We start from the raw sequence: 17,187 nt of genomic DNA, 5'->3' as shown, positions 1-17,187 counted from the left end.
GGAGTGAGCGTCTGTGTCGTGTTAACTGGAATGTCTGGAGTCTGAGCTGTAAGCTTGGCTGTTCGATCTGCTAGATCGTTACCTTGGGAAATGATATCAGTAACTTTCGTATGTGCTTTGCACTTCATAATAGCGATAGCTGTCGGTAAATGTATTGCATCTAACAGAGCTTGAATGAGGAGACCATGCTGAATCTTGGTTCCATGAGAAGTCATGAAACCTCTCTCCTGCCAGAGCACTCCGAAGTCGTGTACGACTCCGAATGCGTAACGTGAATCTGTATATATGTTTACTTTCAGGTTCTTGGCACGTATGCAGGCTTGGGTCAGAGCGACTAGCTCTGCTGCTTGAGCAGACAGGGTGTCAATACGGTGTGTTTCTATAACTTCGGTTTCAGTAGTCACTGCATACGCGGCTACTAGTTCTCCTGTATTAGTTCTCATACATGAACCGTCCACATAAAGTGTCAGGTCAGGATTAGGTAATGCAATGTCTGTCAGGTCTTGTCTTGGCTTAGTCATAGTGTTAATGACTTCCACACAGTCATGTGTGGCAGGATTTGAAGTAACTGACGGTAACAGTGTAGCAGGATTTAGAACGTTGCAGCGTCTGATTTCTATGTGTGGCTGAAACAATGTCAGTTCATAACCTGTTAAACGTGCAATTGTCAAGTGCTGAGTCTGTGTTCGGTTTAAAAGAACTTCCACGGAGTGTGGAACTTGTACTGTCAAGGAGTGTCCTAACACTATGGAATCACTTTGTCTGATAGCTAGAGCTGTGGCTGCGACTGACTTGAGGCACGCAGGCAAAGCCTGGGCTACTGGATCTAATGTGCTCGAAAAATAAGCACAAGGCTTGTATTGTCCTGCTTGATCTTGTGTGAGAACAGATAATGCAGTACCATCACGTTCTGTGACAAAAAGTGTAAAAGGCTTACTGTAGTTCGGTGTTGCTAGAACTGGAGCTTGGCATAAAGCTTTCTTTAATTCATTAAAAACAAGTGTATGTTCCTGGGTCCAAGGGAGGACAGTCGATACGGCTGCCTCCTGTGTCGTTAACTGTATCAGTGGCTTGGCTAGAAATGCATACTGAGGAATCCATTGTCTACAGTAAGAAGTGAGGCCAATAAAAGCACGTACCTCCTGTGTCTTGGGCTGTGGAAGACTCGCTATTAACTGGATACGGTCTGGTGTCAACTGCCTACCCCACTTGGACAGTAAGTGGCCTAAGTAGATCACTTGCTGGACACAGAATTGTAATTTGGAAGGGGACACCTTGTGCCCCTGCTCGGCCAGAAAATACAGAACTGTAAGTGACGCACGCTCGCAGTCACGTTCAGAACGGGCTGTGATCAGTAGATCATCGACATACTGGAGCAGGGCAGTGTCAGTTGGCATGTGAATATTGTCTAGTTGTCTCTTAAGTGCTTGACTGTAAATACTAGGACTTTCTGTGAAACCTTGAGGAGCTCGTGTGAATTTATAGCTCCTTCCATTTAAACAAAAACCGAAAAGGTACTGGCTGTCTGGATGAATGGGGACACTGAAAAATGCATTCTTGAGATCGATGACAGTGAAAAATGTAGCTTCAGAATCAATGGCTGTCAAGAGGGATGAAATATCTGGGACTACTGGATACTGGGGTATGATACATTTATTAAGCTCTCGAAGGTCAATCACTAATCGATATACTGGAGGTGCATTTGGATCAGTACGTTTCATGACTGGAATGATAGGAGAATTACATACATTGGAGTCAGTTTCTACAACCACTCCTTGAGCAATAAGCTCGTCAATAATTTTGGATAAGGCTGCTACAGCCTCAGGTGGCAATCTGTACTGTCTGATTCGTGGCAAAACTATACCTTGTTTGAGAGTCACACGATGGGGTGTGATGTGCATATATCCTACATCAGTTGGACCTTGCGCCCATAAATGCTGTGGGACATTCAGTAATCTTGGATCAAAATCACGTAATACATAGTGACCTTTAAAGTCTCTTAAAAACAACACCATAGATGAGGGGTATGATTAAATGCAGGTTCCTCTAGCCATTGGTTTAATATTCCTGATTTTATTAAAGACAAGGTGAATACTATGAAGTCTGTGTGATTGCTGCAAGTGGGGTAGCAAAGTGAGGCGGTCTCCACCCCGCTCTTTCATGCAGCCACCATGGGCGGAAACACAAAAACAGCCACCCACCTCAGAGCCTGCCCACTGCTTCACGCGGCCGCTAGACGGCAAAAGCAGCAATCGCCAAGGGCAGCACATGGGCTAGCTACGCCACTGAATGTTTGTACTGCTAAAATGCAGCAGTAAAGAAATACTACATGTACCATCTGCGGAAAAACAAACTGCAAAAGGAGTCCTAGAAGGAGGTCCTCTTTCCTACGATCTTCATATAGAAGACAAGTGGCCTCATAGTGCACTGATTCTTCTCCTTTAAACCATCCTCAACGCCTCATGGCACTACTTGGGAAGTTAAGACCTGAACAATGAACAAAGCACTTGGTGTAATTCTGTTCCTTGAGAAGGTGATATGGACGGAGATCTTTAATAAATCAGTACTCTTTCAGTTATATTTACCCCCTTGTCCTTAATAAAATCAAGACTTTCACCAACTGGCTGAGAGGATCTGGAGTTGTATTACAAGACCGGAAGCTCTTATCATACAAGTGTAAAGCAGATTTACTACCACCATTACGTCTCGCGGAACAGTGTTACAGTAAAACAGGCTAAAAGTAGGCGCGCTCGACCAGCCAGAGGACTTGGGAAAGTGCTCGAGTCTGGAGCCCGATCAAAAACCTTTCAAGGCTCGAGCACCCCATGCGGAGTGAGCCCCAAACTGATATATCCAGCACCCCAGTCGGAGTGAGCCCCAAACATATATATCCACCCCACAAGGGCCAGCAACCAGGCAGAATGAACCCCAAACTGATATATATCCATCCCACTAGGGCCTGCACCCCAGGTGGATGAGCCACAAACTGATTTATATCCACTCCACGAGGGCCAGCATCCTCTGATAAAGCCTTATTGCTCGCCCACACTACCACAAAGAGTGAGGTGCTATCTACTTTACCTCTGCCTACCTTTGGGGTTCCACTGGACTTTGTACAACCTTTGCCTCACTTTGGTATAGTATATACAGAGCCAGCTTCGTACAACAGGTCTATTCGAGACAGCAAGACCTAAAAAGGTAGTAACTTAATTGCTAATTTGCAATTAAATAGAATTAAACATGAAACCAGAAAACCTAGGACCAGTCCCGGCTCCGCTAATTTGACCCAATTGTTGGATCCTAATTACATAATTTCACTTTGCCTCCTTTTTCTTCATTATGACATACAAGAGCCCCTTAAAATAAGAGTTCAGGATACATGCTGTACAAACCTCTCGTTTGATTTAATTAACAATTTTCCATGCATAACACTGATCACCCAGAGGGTTCCACGTGGCAACTGACTCGCCGCTTAGTTCACTATTGGTATTGTTGTCAGGGTGTGAGGAGGCACAATTTTTTTTTTTTTAAACGTTCAGATTTAAATAAAAAAAATCTAAATGCACTCATCTATTCTGATTGACTGAGGTGTTACACTTCGGCATGTTAATTAAACCCAATGAATTTTCAATAAGGAAAATGCTACTTACCAGTATGCATCTGTTCTTGGCATGTAGAGCTGCAGAGTTACACACTATGCATAGATGGCCACCGTGTGTTGGGCCCGGATATTTGCAGTTTGTTCTGTGTAGAAAAGTCTTTCGGAGTCACGGGATAGGCGACTCCTCCTTAGGATGATACTGCGCATGGGCATGCGTTAATAGGTGTGGAGATCGATTTAGTTTTTGATGTGGCACCACAGACATTTGCAGCAGCGCGGTGTACCACGGTTGTCTGGCCCAAGTTGGAGACACTAGAATGAGTCAGGGAATGTTGTTGTAGTTTGCGCACCACTAACGGAAGTAGTGGGAGAGGAGGAAAAGCGTACGCAAATAGTCTTGACCAGTTCATCCATATCGCATTGCCCTTGAACAATGGGTGCGGGTATCTGGCGGCAACGTTTGGGCATTTTGCGTTTGTAAGTGGCAAAGAGGTCTATCTGAGGTTGTCCTCACATTTGGAAGAACGGATGGAGAACTTGTGGCTGAAGTTCCCACTCGTGGATCTGCTGTTTTTGTCGACTTAGCAGATCTGCGATAGTGTTTTGTACTCCTGGGACGTGTTGGGCTAAGAGGAAGATTTTTAGCGGTATAGCCCTTCTCCATATCTGCTGTGCTAATTGAGAGAGCTGCAGAGAGTGTGTCCCCCCCCCTTGTTTGTTTATGTAGTACATAGCTGTCATATTGTCTGTGCGAACTAAGACAGCCTTGCCTGACACTGGAGTTTGAAATGCTTTCAGAGCTAGAAACACGGCTAGCAACTCCAAATGATTGTATGGAGTAACTTTTGTTGCGGTGTCCACCTGCCCTGCATGGTGTGATGCAGTAGATGTGCTCCCCAGCCGGAGAGCGATGCGTCCGCTGTCATGACTATTTGGGGAACTGGCTCTAGAAACAGTCGTCCCTTGGAAAGGTTTTTGGTGTTCCACCATTGCAGAGAACGAGGAGTCCGACCGTCTACCATCACTAGGCCTGTTAAGTGACCTTGAGCCTGGTTCCATTGGCGTGCTAGGCACTCTTGAAGTGGACGCATTTGCACTCTTGAAGTAGACGCATTTGCAATCTTGCGTGGGGTACTACAGATATGCAAGATGCCATCATTCCTATGAGTTGCATGAACACTCAAGCTGGTAGCGAGTGTTGCAGTTTGAATTTTGTTAGGAGAGTTTGTACACTTATCCTGGCTGGAGAGGGATAAGCTAGTGTTAATTGGGTGTTTATTGTAGCGCTGAGATATTGTTGTATGTGCGAGGGGTGCAGGTGCGACTTGACGTGATTTACCGTGAATCCCAAGTTGTGAAGCAGTTGAATAGTAGCTTGAGTGTTTTGCACACACTATGAGCTGGCTTTTATGAGCCAGTCGTCCAGATATGGGAAGACGTGAATGTGCTGTCTTAGGTGAGCTGCTACTACTGCTAGGCATTTGGTAAACACCCGTGGCGCTGTGTGACTCCGAACGGGAGCACTTTGAACTGGTAGTGTTGTCCGTCTAGCACAGATCTGATATATTTTCTGTGTGCTGCGTGGATGGGAATATGGAAGTAGGCGTCCTTGAGATCTAGAGTGACAAGGAAGTCGTTTAATACCAGTAATGGGAGGACCTGTTTGTGTGACCATATGAAAATGATCTGACTGTATGTAAGTGTTTAGAGGTCTGAGGTCTAGGATGGGTCTCAGATCCATCCTTTCGTATTAGGAAATATAGGGAATATACTCCTTTGTTTTTCTGATGCTCTGGAACTATTTCTATTGCATTTTTCTGCAGGAGGGATATTACCTCCTGTCTGAGCAATGTTAAATGTTCCTGTGACATTGGACGTGGCTTGGGTGGTATGTTTCGGGGGGAGGGGGATGTTAGTTCCAGACAATAACCTGATTGAATTATTTGGAGCACCCACCGGTCTGATGTGATGTTTTCCCAGGCTGGCAGATACTGTGGAAGTCTTCCCCCGACAGGCAGGGGAAGGGAGTCATTGGGCAGGGGTAGAGGCAGAGCGTGTTATTTTTTCCTCTGCCTTTGTTAGTTACCCCTGTACCCACCCCTTTGGTAGCCTTTACTGTAGGTAGACTGTAGAGGCTTAGCACGAGGTAGAATCTGTGTCTGAAGTATATCCCTGGTGTCACCTCGATAGTTTGAGCGACGAAATGAACGTCTGGGAGCCTGCGACTGCAGGGCTCCCATAGATTTGGCAGTGTCTCTTTTTTCATTCTCTAATGATACATCTACCTCGGGTCCAAATAGGTGGTGTTCGTCAAAGGGTTGGTTAAGAATGGCGCTTTGTACCTCTGGTTTGAATCCTGATTTGCACAGCCAGGCATGCCTGCGTAGCAAGACGCTGGTGTTAACTGCCCTAGAGGCAGTGTCTGCTGCATCAAGAGCACACCTAATAGAGGCGTTTGTGATGTTTTTCCTCTCCTGGATGAGCTGGTTTGCTCTATCCTTGTACTTGTCAAGGAGGTGCCTCATTAGTGATTTCATTACAAGACCGGAGGCTACATTATGCATTATCCTTTAATAAGCAACTCACACAGCCGCACTACATCACAAAGGATAAAGTTCTAGAGTCATAACAAAGGATGTATCTAGGAGATGATCTGCCTCTTTTAACCACTTGGCTGCTAAGGGGTGTGCATGTAGGTCCATTGACTTTCCATTGAAATCAATGGGCCCTACATGACGAGTTACCCTTGTCATTAGCACTGAAGGGGTTAAAAGCGGCTCGCCAGCAGATAAGTCACTACTATTACTGGCTCCTTGATTTTAAGCCTAGACTTGTATTTTGTTATACTCTATATCTCTATGTCGCTTTATTTTCATTGTATTGTACTACCCTTTCAACCCAGGTACTTTTGTGCCTATTTGAACCTATTTTCAGCGTTTTAAACCTGTTTTCTGCGTTTCTCTGGTAACCTCGCCATGTTTTTCCTCTAACTCCGTGTCTCAGCACAGATCTTAATGGTGGTGGGTGGCGCAGGCTTCCCCCCTCCCATCCCACCCTCCCTACTAATGGACTTCCAATTTATGGTTGTCCACCCCCCTTCTCCCCTATAAAACGCGCGACCGCGCTCCCCTTCATACCATCCTTCTGACCGTCCTTCCCACTTTCCGCCGCTTAAAACGCGCGTCGGATCTCCGCTTCATTCAGCAGAGGCGCGCCTGTGATTTTGCTCCATTTCCTGCCTTTTTGGATTAGAGGAAAGCACGCTCGCGACACCCGCGTTGCGTGCCTCCCCTGCCAAGCCACTTTCCTTTCCTCCGGCGGCTGAGCTCGAGCACGACTGATTTAGCTTGTCAGTTGCTCTGCTTCAGCCGCCGGAGACCTACGACCACCGCGCTCATCTCCCGGTCTTATCTAGGGATACTTCTAAACACGCTTTCCTTACAATAAACGTCCCTTCATTTCATTAATACTTGGCTGTAGCCTTAAACCTTAACTTTTCCCATTACCTCATATTGATTATACTGCTCACCATAATTATACCCCTTTACCTATAAAATAATTACCTATTAATTACCAAAAAAAAAAAAAAAAAAAGGGGGAGTAGCCTGAGGCTTCACCTGCAAAAAAAAAAAAAAACCAATAAAAAAAAAAAAAAAGAGGAGTAAAAGGGGGATTTGATTATTATCTTACCTGTTAATAGTCTTTCATCACCACACCATGTCTGACATGGATTCTGATGACGCCACTGCTAGCTCACCTGCCCCCATTGACGACTCGCTTAAAAAATTTCTGCAACAAGAAATTAAGTCTTGCATTATGTCCTCCCTCAGAGATGTCATGCTCTCTAAAAGACCGGGTGACCCCCAGGATCTCCCCTTACACGGTAAGAGACCCAAAAAGACCAAACATTGCGAAAGCACTACAGGCCCTAGCGCCTTTCAAAGCATAGGAGGTCCTAGCACCTCACTTTGGATGGGAGGCCACCGCGCCCCACTTGAACCTGATGTCCCTCGGGACACTCCTTTGACCGGTGCCCATGGCGGCACAAATGTGTATGGTGCCCCTCGCGGCACACTTTGGAATAGTGCTAATCAAACAAGTAGAAATGTTGGTCTTGACTCCTCTCCCTCCTCCTTGGATGACAACTCCTCCAAAGACCCTTCAGACGAGTTCGTCTTTGACCTGGATGAGGTCCAACATGATCTCAACTCCCATTTCGATCCGGAACCTACTCCAAAAAATATTATTTTAAACCCTATTGGAGAGGAAATGTTTTCCCCCCTAAACATTTCTCACCCCAACAGCTCTAAATGGTTCCCGCAGGATCATGTTTCCAAATTTGTTGCACGCTGGTTGAGAAACCTTCTGGATAGAAACACCAGAAACACAATGAGGTCTGAATCCCCCAGACCTACCATTGATGACAGAGTCTGTCAAACTCCAAACCTAGACCCTAGCCTCATTAAATTCCTATTTAAATTAGGACGTGACCCTAGAAAAGGTTTGGAGAGGGCCCTCAAGGGCTGCCAAGACCGACTCTTAGACGTCCTAGGACCCTTGGTTAGAATCCTAGATATGGCGGAACAATCCCACCTCTCCTCTACCCCCTTGAACGTCGACCTCGTTCGAGGTTGGAGCCAAAGGGCCATCGTTCTCCTTGGCAACGCCAATTCTAGTTTGAACATTGAGAGGAGGAGATCTATCCTGAACAAAATCAACCCCAAATTAGGTGACATGGCGGAGAAGGAACCCTCCCAGAACCCCAAAGGCCTCCTTTTCGGAGAGGACATAATCAAAGAGATTGGCAAATACGTATCCACCTTTACTGCCCTTGATAGAGCCCAGAACAACCTGAGACGGGTCTTCAACACCAACCTTTTTGGCCAGGCCGGTAGAAGGGGTCGCTCTTCCGGCCGAGACAACCAACGACCCTACTCATCCTTCAGAGGAACAGGAAGGGGCTTCTACCCCCCTAGACAACCCTTCTTCCCCCAAAGAGGAAGAGGCCCGAGAAACCGTGGTTCAAGAGGTCGAGGCGCTCCCAACACCTCCAACTCTACAAGTAAGTACTACTCCTCCCATAGTAGGGGGCAGGCTAAAACAGTTTTATCATGTTTGGGATTCAATTACCCAAGACCCATGGGTTTTAGAAACCGTCATGGGCTTCAAGATAGACTTCTTACAGATTCCCCTCCAGTCACACCTACCCCACCCCTTTGTCCTCTCAGAAGATCAAGAAAAGATCGTGGAGGAAGAAATCGCTTCCATGCTTAAAAAAGACGCAATAGTGGAGGTTCCCTGGTCCGATGCAAGGTTCATAAGCACACTGTTTCTCGTTCAGAAAAAGGACAAGGGTTGGAGACCCGTAATAAACCTTCGAGAAGTCAACAAATTCCTAGTTTATCGCCATTTCAAAATGGAGGGTATCCACCTCCTGAGGGATCTCCTTCTGGAAGGGGACTGGATGGCCAAGTTAGACCTGAAGGACGCTTACTTCACGATTCTCATGTACAAAGAACATCAACCCTTCCTTCAATTTGCTTGGAAGGAACATCTCTACCAGTTCCAAGCTCTTCCCTTCGGCCTCTCTTCTGCCCCTTGGTGCTTTACCAAGGTCATGAAGTGTGTCGTTACAATTCTAAGAGAGAGGGGTATCCGCCTCATCATTTACTTGGACGATATTCTTATCATGTCCCAATCCCGTTCAGACCTCCTAAGAGACCTAGAAACCTCCATGAACCTGATAGAGAGCCTTGGGTTCATCATCAACAGAGACAAATCCATGCTCTCTCCCTGCAGAACTATAGAATTCCTCGGCTTCACTCTAGACACCACGAAATGTCTTCTTCTTCCGGCCAAGAAGATTGCCAAGATCCGGAAGGAGATCAGGTCTGTTCTGAAACAAGAGTCTTTAACTCTCCGCGAACTAGCCAGACTACTTGGGCTCCTTTCCTCGTCCATCCAGGCCATTTTTCCCGGCCCTCTGAACTACCGCGCACTTCAGAGAATAAAAAGGAAAGCCCTCAACTCAGGTCTGTGGTATGGGGACCTTGTTTCTCTGGATCCGGATGCGAGAACAGAGCTTTTTTGGTGGCTGGAGAACTTAGATGCCTGGAACGGCAAAGCTATCTTCGGCTCATCCCCGGATTTTGTCCTAGAATCAGACGCCAGTCTTCATGGCTGGGGTGCTCGTTTGGGGGACCAGGACACCGGTGGGGTTTGGACCCTATCGGAATCCTCCCAACACATAAATTTTCTGGAATTGACGGCTGGCTTGTACGCTCTTATGAGCTTCAAACACTCCATCCAAGGGAGGTCCGTTGTTCTGAAGATGGACAACGTTTCCGCTGTGGCCTATATCAATCGCCTTGGAGGGACGAGATCTGCGGATCTCTCCAACCTTGCCAGGAGACTTTGGATGTTCTGTCTGGAACACAAAATCTCCCTCAGGGCGGAATATCTCCCCGGGAAATCGAACATTTCAGCAGACTGGAATTCAAGATTCCTTGTAGACTTCTCGGACTGGAAACTCGACGTGAACGTCTTCAATTCCCTCTCCCACTTTTGGGGTCCCATAGACGTGGATCTATTCGCCAGCAGGCTCACCTTCCAACTTCCCAACTACTTCAGTTGGATGCCAGACCCGGGCGCTCTTGCTGTGAACGCGTTTCTCCAACCCTGGTCCCACTTCCTGGGTTATGCCTTTCCTCCTTTCGCCATGATTCAGAGAGTCCTTCAGAAGGTCAGATCGGATCAATGCTCCCTGATCCTGATAACTCCCTTTTGGCCGTCCCAAGCCTGGTTCCCGACAGCCCTGGAACTAGCATGCGACATCCCCTTTCTGATCCCAGCCTCTCCAGGCCTGGTCTCAAACGCAGACGGGGAAGATCACCGTCTTATTCTCGAGGGGAATTTGAACCTTCTTGCCTGGAAAGTGTCAGGCAATCTAACGAGCTGTCTGGACTTTCGTCGACAGCTCTCTCTCTTCTCGGAGAATCTTGGGCACCTGGGACACACCTTAGATACAACAGCATTTGGAAGAAATGGTTTCATTGGTGCCTGGAAAGGAGTCTGGATCCCGTGGAGACTCCTGTCGTGAATATCGTTAATTTTCTGGTCGAACAATTTGACAGAGGCCTTTCCTACCGCTCTATTAACTGCTTCAGATCCGCAATCTCCGCTGGTCACGCTCCTATCAACGGTAAATCGGTAGGTAAAAATCCTATCATTTGTAGGGTCCTCAAGAGTATAAGACTAAGGAGACCCCCTAGACCTAAATACCAGACCCTTTGGGATGTCAAGTGCATTTTAGACCTTTTTTGTTCCTGGCCAGATAATTCTTCCCTTAATAGAAAGCTTCTCTCCTTTAAGCTTGCTACACTCTTGTGCTTAATTTCCTGTAGGAGGGTTTCTGACATCAGAAGCTTAGACATTTCAAATAGATGTTATGATATGTTTGGTGTCAAGTTCGAATTACTTAGAAGAACCAAAACGATGTCAGATTTTATCTTCTATCCTCGTTTTGACACCTTACCTAAACTTTGTGTGGTTGCTTGCATGAAAGAATAGGACGCTAGGATGTCTCTCCTGCGCCCCAATGACGCAAATCAACTCTTAGGTTCCTTTGTGAAACCTTTCAAACCTGTTTCCTCCACCTCCATTGCTAGATGGGTTAAGTCTACCATGAAGCTCGCTGGTGTTGACCTCTAAGTTTCAAGCACATTCTGTTAGAGGAGCTATGGCCAGTAAGTCCTTCTGGTCAGGTGGTAAGTTGGATGATATTCTGAAAGCTGCTGACTGGTCAAATGCTAATACCTTTGCTCGTCATTACTGTAAGCCTATCGAGCATATGTCTGAGGTGGTCCTTCGGGGCTACGAACATGCATAATGTAGCCTCCGGTCTTGTAATGAAATTGCGATTCTCCTATTAACATGACCAGAGAATCTGGATTTCATTAAAGACACGGAGGCTGACATTATCCCTCCCTTTCACAACTTGAGGGGTGTCAACTTATTACATTTACATCTTTGATATATTGTTTTCGTGCATGATTTTATGAATTGCTTCAATTGGTTTTAATCCTTGCTATGACCATGTGATGATTTTGCTCTTCAGGCTCTTGGTTCTTACTCATTTCTTTCTTTCAGGCAACTCCGTTTAACCGGCTGGCCTTTGACTTGCTGAAGTTTCTTCCTTGATGTTTCGTCTCATGAAGTTGTTTCCCGTTACCGGATCTCTCAGTTCCTTTTGAAGTTCTTCCTGCTGCGATTCTTTTAAAAGAGGCAGATCATCTCCTAGATACATCCTTTGTTATGACTCTAGAACTTTATCCTTTGTGATGTAGTGCGGCTGTGTGAGTTGCTTATTAAAGGATAATGCATAATGTCAGCCTCCGTGTCTTTAATGAAATCCAGATTCTCTGGTCATGTTAATAGGAGAATCGCAACTCTAGCTCATCGTAATGTCCCCGGTCAGATCTGGCTAGCAGTGCCTGTGTACTGGCGATACGCCACATGTTTGCGGCTTGAGACGCTGTTCTTTTGCCCGATGCGTCAAGTAGCTTAGACTATCTGGTGGCCCAGCCTCACCCGATGTTTGTGAGTTTGCTCTCCTGCCTGCGTTGGAAACTACAAGTGAGTCTCATGGTACTGGGTCTTTAATATATGCTGGGTCTGATGGGGCAGCTTTATATTTTTTCTCTATCCGAGGATTAATGACCCGAGTTCTGACTGGGTCTTTGAAGACTTCAGGAGCATGCTTGATCACTCCTTTAAGCATGGGCAAGATGGATGAAGACCTTTGTGCATTATAGAATGTATCCATCAGGAAGTCTTCCTCAACAGGGTCTGTATAAATGTCTACCCCATGATAATGTGCAGCCATGTGAATTAATTCATTAAACCCTATAGTGTCTTCTGGTGGGGAAGGCCTTGAGGGGTATATGTCATCCTGAGGGACATTTGGGGTGGTATAATTGTCCCACGGGTCTGGGGATCTTGTGGGCGTTGTTGGATTGGGTGCGTTACCCCCTCATATCGTCAGACCTATCATCCCTGTGTGGTGTGATAGGGGATGCTGGAGAATGCTGTCATGGTACAGGTGAGAGAAGGGGAAGGCAATCTTAAGGGAGAGGTAGCAATGTCCTTTGAATGCGGAGCTGGAGTCACGTGGTCGCTTTTTTGGAGCCAAAACTAGGTGTCCAGTGATTGCGTCCTTAGCCAGTCTTTTGAACAGGGTCTGGGTAGGATAAATCCACTGCAGGGGATTTATCTTTTGGTGCGGAGGAAGTCTTGTGCACCAAGATGGCTTGTTTCGGTTTCTTGGCAATGCCTTTCACTGGGGACGCAGCCGTCTTTTTGGGCTCCAGAGCTTTTTCGGTTCAGAGTTTTTTCGGTTTGGTTTTTGGATCCGATTTTTTCGGTTCCGGTGGGGTCTTGGAATCCGAAGTGGGATTGCTTGGTTCCGGCCTGGGTTTCGGTGCCGAAGGAGTAGTGGTATGCTTCGGTGCCGATGGCTTGGATGTCGGGCCGTTGTCTTTTTCGGTGCCGGTGTGTGTGTGTGCCGGCACCTTATGAAGATCGACTCGAGCCACCTGAAGGTTTGGTTAGCTTCTTAGCTGGGCCCGAAGGTGGGGCAGTAGAAGCAGTTTGACGGTGTGCACCAGAGCTGGACAGCAAGGGTGTGACTGGGGCCTTCTGTGTCGAGGAGGGGTCGGGGTAGATGGTCTTACTTACGACCCGCTGCACTGGAGTGATGTCCTCGACTTCGGAATAGTCTGCTTGGGAGCTGCTGTCGTCGTGCTGTTCAGGGACGTTGACGCCCTCCTCGAAGAGGTCGTCCGGAATCGGAGCCCAATATCTTTCAGCCATTGTTCTCCTCGATCTTCGGTCCCGAATAGACTTTTTGGAGCAGAAAGAGGCACAAGCAGAACAGTCTTTCGCCTCGTGCTCCAGAGAGACAGAGGTTACACACCTCATGCAGGTCGGTGTGGGGAAACTACGACCCACACTGAGGACACTTCTTAAATGGCGTCCTGTCCATGAGCTGGAGTTGAGGCCTCGGTAGGCCCGAAGGCAGTCGACCGGAATCGAGATCCTCGATGTTTGAACATAAGCGTCGACTGGAAAGCGTTCAAAACTAAGTTTTGTAGTTTGGTGCGGATTGCGCGCCGAAGGAAATTGGTTCCAACACGGAGTGCTGGAAACACATCCATGCCCGGTGGCGTAAAAAAACAATCTGGGGATGGAGCCGATACCCATGCGCAGTATAATCCTAAGGAGGAGTCACCTATCCCGTGACTCCAAAAGACTTTTCTACAATAGAACAAACTGCAAACATCCAGGCACAACACTAGGTGGCCATCTATGCATAGTGTGTAATCTGCAGCTCATATACCTCGAACACTCATTTACACGTTTTTTGCAGGATGTATTGAAAAATGGATGTTCTAAATTAAGTGTTGCAGGACACCTTATTTGCTTTTCTTTTGCTTCAGTTAGCCTGTAAATAAAGGTGTTTCCGTTTATTTAATATATTTGTGAATGTTTAAAGCTTTCTGAAGTATACTGAAGGCCAGTATAATCATTCAAAAACAGTTGGACAGAATGCATTCACTGCAGTAAGGAGATCTGGGCCTAAATCCATTGTTTTTTTGCTCACCATGCCGTTCCAGTTTGAACCAAGCCATATGCAAGTCAGTCTTGACCCTGTGCTTCATGGAAACAGTCCAGCCCGAACAGCCAAGCCAGGTCCTCCCTGGACTGGAAACAAGCATCCTAGGACCGGTTTCGGGATTTCACCCCTCTTCAGCCACGATAGCTGGATTCCACTGGCATGGAGAGCACGGGACCCAAGTCTGGGCATAACAGTACCACTCGGTTCTGCATTCTTTCCAACTGTTTTTGCATTTGTCACCGATGTCATACATTCACCCCAGTACAGAGATCTGGGCCTAAATACATCATTCAGCTGGGGGCCACATTTGGCACTCTGACTGGACACGGGGGAAAAGTTCCCCAGCTGCATGACTGCTTCACTGAAAATAGGGACATTTGGTATCAAACATCTCGTATTAATAAACCCATACCCATTCCAGTGTAGGATTTATTAATAGGTGTCAACTGACTGGTTTCTGGCAGAGACTAGTTTGACCCCTCACTCACCCCCCTGGGTGAGGGGGATTTGCTCCCACCTGTCCAGGAACAGGGTGCTCGCACTTTCACAGGACGACCTGCTGATTAGCATTCCAAGGCAGAGGAGCTTCAAAGTGTAGGTAGCCCATTGGTTACTACCCTACACTTCCCTAAATTCAGTATTTAGGGTAGCCCCTGGTACCAAAAAAAGCTGATTGTGCCGATCTGAAAGACGATGGACGTGAAGAGCTGCGTGGACCAATAACAGGACACAGTAACTGACTTGGCACCAACCCTGCCGGACTACCTGCTGACTGACAATTGCACCAAGAGGACATGTCCTGCAGCTGCTGAATCCCTAAAGCCCAGGAGACCCGACAGCACCACTCAGGAACCAAGAACCCAAGTGAAGCAGATGTCCAACACTCCAATTTGATAAGACCAAGGCATCTTGACCACACTACCCCCTAGAAGAGCACCTTGGGATTGCCCCTGTCCACTCATAAGGGAACCCCTGGACTCTTAGCACAATATCTCATTTTGATATATCATAAACAGCCAGCTTCCTACAGGCGTACATTTTAAAAATAAGTTATGCTTGCAGCAGCGAGTAGCTCTACATTCCCCTTAATTATAGTGGTAGTTTATCATTTATGTTCAATCAGATTTTCGCTGATCGCTGTGGCAGGAGGTGGCACACCGGTCTTTTGGATCAACAAGAGGTAATAGGTGTAAAAGAGTGAGAGGGTTGCAGAGATCTGCCTGAACAGAATTTGATCTAGTCCTTGTGAGCTTTGTCAAAGGTTTGGGCACAGAGCGGTGATGGCGCTAGGCCATATTTTATTTATTTCCATTTATATAGCGCATTATCACCCCGAGGTCTCTAAGCGCTTGTACATAAAAGGAAATCAGTGCAACCGAAACCAGATGTCTAATTTATAGCACTCCCCATGCTTCCCGAAAAAGTATTGTTTTTAATGTTCGGCGAAAGAGCAATAGGTTTGACTCCTTGCGGAGACTGATTGGCAGTTTATTCCACGCTGCCGGAAGCAGAGTGGAAAAAGCCCGCCCGCCCATAGTGGACAGGCGAAAACGTGGATTAGTCAAAAGAGAAGCTTCAGAGGACCGAAGCGCCCTACCAGGGGTGTAGCCAGTAAGTCTGGTCTTGATGTAACTGGGCGCATTACCATAGAGTGCTTTGTGTGAAATACACAATCCTTTGAACAGCGCCCTCTGTCTCACTGGGAGCCAATGCAACTGATGCAGGAGAGGGGTAGCACGCGTTTTCCTTGGCATCTTAAAAATTAATCTCGCGGCATCATTCATTACGATCTGCAACCTCGCAAGTTGCCGCTGGGGAAGCCCTAAGTATAACACATTGCCATAGTCCAGACGCCCCAAAATCATAGCTGACAACACTTCTTAAGGTGGAAAAAGACAGCAGTGCAGAAATCTTACGAAGCTGTCTCAGAAGACCTACACAAGTGCCAACCACTACGGACACCTGTTTGTTCATGGACAGGTTACTGTCAATGTGAATACCCAAGCTTTTCACCACGGTTGCTGGTTCTGGTGCCCTGCCCAACTCCTTGGGCCAAAAACCACCATTCCAGGGGCTGCCCGAGGGGACTATGGGCAGCACCTCCGTTTTATCCGGGTTGATCTTCAAGGAGTTGGCGGACATCCAATTTACTGTGTACCTTAAGATGTTATGCAACCTGGTTTGTGCCCCTGGAGAATCGCCTAGTTGGATAATAATCTGCGTGTCATCAGCGTAGTTAAAGATCTGACACTCCATCTGATTCAGAGCAGAAATCAGTGGCTGCAAAGAGATGTTGAAGAGGAGTGGTGAGAGGGCTGAGCCTTGCGGTACTCCACAGGTGATAGCAGAAGATGTTGAAACTAGGTCAGACAGCTGCACCTTCTGCGATCTATCTTGCAGAAAAGATGCAAGCCAGCCTAGTACGGGGCCCCCTATGCCCAAGTCTCTCACGCGTGCCAACAATTGACTATGACAGTGTCAAAAGCCGCGGAGAGGTCGAGTAACACCAGGGCCCCCGGGAGCCTCTTATCAGCTCTGCACCTCAATTCGTCTAGAATAGACGCCATAACCAACTCCGTGCTGATATGGCCGGAAGCCAGCCTGATTTTGCTCTAGCAGATCATTAACCTCCAGATGCTTAGAGAGATGGGATAGCACGTGTTGTTCAAAGACCTTTGCTAAAAAAGGTAACTGGGAGATAGGCCTAAATTTTTTTAAGTTTTTCATATCCGCCCCTGGCTTCTTTAGCAGCGGAATTAGCCGAGCCTCCTTAAACATAGCCGGGACTTGTCCAGTTTCCAGAGATTTATTGAGGAGGTTGATGACATCCTCCTCCAGCCCTGGCATGGCTAGCTTGAAGACGAGGGGCAGGGATCTCCTTGGGAACCTGACTATACCCTCCCTACCAAGC

This window comes from Lissotriton helveticus, chromosome 9, assembly GCF_964261635.1.
Source record: "Lissotriton helveticus chromosome 9, aLisHel1.1, whole genome shotgun sequence".
Lineage (NCBI taxonomy): Eukaryota > Metazoa > Chordata > Amphibia > Caudata > Salamandridae > Lissotriton > Lissotriton helveticus.
Note: the sequence above shows the minus strand (reverse complement) of the source record.